Raw genomic sequence first — 5,106 nt, 5'->3', positions numbered from 1 at the left:
TGGATCAGCTCTGTTTATGTCTGTCAAAGAGAAATCTATGAACTTCCCCATTTGGCCTGTGAGGCTGTTTTGGGCAATCATACATGGTGTCACATGTGGGGCAGGTATGGGTAGGGCCTGCCCAACAGGTGCTTTGTAGGTGCTGTTGCTGATTTCAGGACTTCAAAGTGCAAAATCACCTGGCATCATTTTTTTTTATCTCAGGTAAGTGACAGATGGGTGGTCCCACTCACCTGCCAAATTTGGCCTCCAAGACAGACCATAAGAAGAGCCTGCTGGATCAGGCCATGGCCCATTTAATCCAGCAACCTGTTCTCACTGTGGCCAACCAGATTTCTCTGGGAAGCCTGGAAGCAAGAACAGTCTCCCATTCTGTGGTTCCCTGCAACTGGTATTAAGAAGCATCACTACCTTCAACTGTGGAGGTTGATGAGCATAGCTGTAATCACTTGTAGCCAAGCACAAGAGCAGTCCACCTGCCTGTGGTTTCCAACAACTGGTATTCAGAAGAATTGCTGCTTCTGACCTTGGAAGCAGAACTTAGTCGTCATGGCCAGTAGCCATCAATAGCCTTCTCCTCCATTAATTTGTCAATCCTCTTTTAAAGTCATTCAAGTTGGTGGCCATCACTGCCTCCCATGGGAGCAAGTTCCATAGTTTAACTATGCACTGTGTGAATAAGTACTTTCTTTTATCTGTCTTGAATCCTCCAACACTGAGCTTCATTGGGTGTCCATGAGTTCTAGTGTTTCGGGAGAAAGAGAAAAACCTTTCTGTACCCATTTTCAGCAGGCTGTGCATAGCTTTATAACATCCTATCATGTCATCTCTTACTTGTCTTTTCTCTAAACCAAAAAGCCTCAGATGCTGCAACCTTTGCTCATAGGGGAGTCACTTTATTGCCTTGATCATTTTGGTTGCCTTTTTCTGAACCTTTCCCAACTTCACAATATCCTTTTTGTGGCGAGGAGGCCAGAACTGGACAAAGTATTGCAAGCATGATCACACCATAGATTTGTACAATGGCATTATGATCCTGATAAGGACCTGGCCTTTGGAGCCATAATGGCTCACCAACCCTGATTTAAGGGAACCCCACATCCCTTAACCTTATTTTATGGGCATGGCGAGGGGGGGGGAATAGATGAAAGGGGGGCATACCCCACAAGTGTCCCAGAAAAACTCTTTTCTTCCTGTGAGAGCATGTCAGCCATTTGGGGCACCGTGACCTCGTGTGATCTCGTGCCAATATCTTGCCCTGAGAAAAGCATTTTTAAGGGCCATGATCTCATGTGGAGCCCCCAAATGCACGATGTCCTTATTTTCATTGGAGAAATCTTGGAGGGTATGGAGTTATCTGACCTCTGAGCCGCCTGAAGACAATTCTGTATAGGAAAGTTTTTTTTAATGTTTAATGTTTTATTCTGTTTTCATATATATTGGAAGCTGTGCAGAGTGGCTGGGGAAACCCAGTATTGGGTATTTATTCTCCATGACAGGAAGATTCGCATCCCGGTTTTGGGACTCAACATGTTGGAGGGGCAGGGGGGCAGAGAAAGGAAGGTAGGAAGGTGACAGAGGGGGGCACCCATACATTCGTTCCCAGCCATACCTACATGTGCCCCCTCCCCAACAATTTGCTCCTAAAGGACTCTAGTCCTTGCCAGTCTTTGGAACTTTGTATCTAACTCCATGAAGACCCACTGCCAGTCAGTATTAAGACTAGGCAGAGGTTTTCAACCTTTTTGAGTCCATGGCTACAACTCCCATTATGCCTGACCACTGGCCCTGCTAGCTAGGGCTAATGGGAGTTGTACTCCAACAACATCTGGGGACCCAAGGTTGAGAAAACCTAGCTAGATGGACCAGTGATGTGACTCAGTATCAGATAGCATTTATATGTTAATTCTTCCTGCGTGCTTTTGAAGTTCAGTGGCAATAACAAAGGAACAAAAACACAGTGTATTTGTTGTGATTAACTTTTATATGCCAGAATATATAGCAGTATTATCAGTGGAGAACGAACAGGCACCTTTGCTTCTCTGTTCAGACTATTAATCCACATGGTGCTTTGTAATGGAAAACCATTACATTATCCGAAGTCTGGTTTTAAAACTCAGCTCTTACCGTCAATCATGAACAAAATAACAGCTGAAAAGCAAACACAATTGAAGTGTAATAGCTCTAACACCCTGATAATCTAGATTCCTGTCAGGTTAATGAGCGCTTGAGTGTGGGACGGCATTGTTTTCTCCTAGCTGTGACTAGTCCACATTATGATTTCACCTCTTAAACTTCCTAACGAGGATGGTTTTCAATAAAGAGAGAGTTTTTCCAAGCCATTTTCAGCTTAGCCAAATCATAGGTGAGGAATGTTGCTGGTTCCGTGTTATTACAGCCGCAACTGTGTGGAGTTGGCTGGATTAATGTCAGATACATTTCATTCTTTGAAAGCCTAGAGGGCTGTGGGGGATCAGGATTAGACACTTTAAAATATCCGGACATTTTAGGGAAGCAAGTTGATACAATACATTACTCTTTCCAATAGCTGGGAAATTAGTATAGCACATGTCAAAAGTGTGTGACACAGAACATAAAGACCCTTAAACCAGTTTCCCGAATTAGGTACCCACCTTATTTTGTGAGTTGGACAGCATCTCAAGGGCCACAGGTTCCCCAACCCTGTTTAGTACTTTAAAGGCCTGAACTAGAATTCTAGAATCATGAGCTAGAATTCTGACAGCTCCTGTGTGTAGTTAAGTTGTTGTTGCTGCTGCTGTTGTAGAGAAATTGTCGCATCATGTTCAGTTATGAATTTCCCAATTGGGAAATTCTGTTCTTAGTTGCAAGGTGAATTTTAAATTTTGGATAGATTATTATTGTTTAATGCTTTTGTGGGTATGTTATTTACCTTTTTGAGTATAATTTTATAGAAAAGTAAGATAAACATGTTAAAAGTGACCAAGCAAAATATATATGGATCACAAATATACTGGAGAACTGGAAAGCTTGCTCAAGCCTCTGCAAGATTTTAATAAAGGTATTACCATATCATGGCTTTTAGGATTTTTTTCATATTGACCAACACAACTACTTTCTATTGTTGTATGGAAAAATTGGATAAGTGTGAAATTTGAAGGATGACTGTGGTTCAGTTGTCATAATGTTTTGGAAAGTAAGCTGAACTGAATTGAGCTTCTTCGCCATTGCTAGTAGTTATCTCAGACTTGGATGGCTGCTATGCCATATTGATAATATGTTCCCCTTTAATAACGGGAGGCAGGTATTCACAGTGCCTACTGGAGGATAATGAACTACAAACCCCAAAATTTGGGATTCCCTCCAAACTCCATACAGTACATCAAAAATCCAACAGTGTCCAAATCACACACAGATGCCAAAGTGTGGCAATGATTTTGCAGTGTTTTCAGCCAAAACCCTGCATTTTACGGAACCCCGCAAACTGAGTAATTGCTACTTAGACCTAGGGCCATAGCTTTCACTTCTGCTGGCATGTGCTATGCAAAAGTTGGAGGAGCCAACAGGGTATAGCAGCAGACTGGCAGCAGGAGGATGGGACAAACACTGTTTTTCAGAGATGGTGATACTAGGGATGGTAGAAATCTGTGCTGCTAAGTTTTACAGGCCCCAAAAGGGAGATAAAATAAGTTAGGCATTCTAGTTACCAGAGTGCTTAGAAGAACTGATATTAGATCCCAAGGGTTAGTCCTATATACCAGCAGTTCCCAATTAGCTAAATACTGTGGACCTCCTGTTTTTCAAAAGCCAAGAGTTGGACCCCCTACTTTTGGGGGGGGAAATTCATATCTCTATGGTAATTTTGTGATGTAAATGGTGCCACCAGCCCCCTGGTTGGGTTACACCACGGGTGTCAAACACAAGGCCCGGGGGCCAAATCCGGCCCGCCAGACCTCGTCATGTGGCCCGCCGAGCGCCCCAGCCAGCGGGACCCAGCAGTGGGACCTTGCTGCTGAAGCGCCGTGCCAACAAAGTGCCGACAAACAGCTGGGGCCGGGGAAATGCTTTATGCCCCTGGGTCCCTTCGCGCTCTTTTCTGGCGCTGAATCAAGGCGGCGACCCCCCTTCCCTCTCTTTCTTCCTCCCTCTCGTTCTTATTCTTTCTTTCCCTCTCCTTCCTTCCTTCTTTATCTCTGTCTTCTCTCCCTCTTTCTTTTTCTTTCCTTCTTTATTCCTTCTTTCCTACTCTTCTTTCTCTCACCTCTTTCCTTCCTCTCTCCCTCCTGCTCCCTCTTTTCTTTCTTCCTTCCTTCCTTCCTTCCTTCCTTCCTTCCTTCCTTCCTTCCTTCCTTCCTTCCCAACTTTCTTCCTCTCCCTCATTCTTATTCTTTCTTTCCCTCTACTTCCTTCCTTCTTTCTCCCTTTCTGTCTTCTCTCCCTCTTTCTTTTTCTTTCCTTCTTTTTTCTTTTCCTTATTTCCAACTCTTCTTTCTCTCCCCTCTTTCCTTCCTTCCTCTCTCCCTCCCACTCCCTCTTTCCTTCCTTCCTTCCTTCCTTCCTTCCTTCCTTCCTTCCTTCCTTCCTCCTCTCCCTCTCCCTCTCCCTCTCCCTCTCCCTCTCCCTCTCCCTCTCCCTCTCCTCAGAAACATAGGATGCTGCTTTATACTTCTGGCCCTTAAACCCTGGAACCAGGAGAGCAGCTTCAGTGAGTCAACCTCAGCCAGTCCCTTTGGTGAAGGGTGGTGGCTCACTGGCAGAACATCTGTCCTGCATGCAGAAGGACCCCAGCATCTCCAGGTACTAGTAGCTCTGCAAAGGTCCTGCATGAAACCCTAGCGAGCCTCCACCACCCAGTGCAGTTACCAAAAATCATTTTTCAATAAATTGTACAATAATTGTACATTTGAATATCTACTTGCCATTATTCTGACTATGTTTCCGCTTTCAGAGCTAGTTATTACTTACATTATTACAAAAAACAGTAATAATTGAATGCAGTGACAATAATTTATGATAATAAAGAGTGGACACATAGTCCTACAGATACAACCGGCCCTTTGAGGGTGACCAAACTGCTGATGCGGCCCCCGATGAATTTGAGTTTGACACCCCTGGGTTACACAGACC

This window comes from Zootoca vivipara, chromosome Z (genome assembly GCF_963506605.1).
Source record: "Zootoca vivipara chromosome Z, rZooViv1.1, whole genome shotgun sequence".
NCBI lineage: Eukaryota > Metazoa > Chordata > Lepidosauria > Squamata > Lacertidae > Zootoca > Zootoca vivipara.
This window is presented reverse-complemented; position numbering follows the sequence as displayed.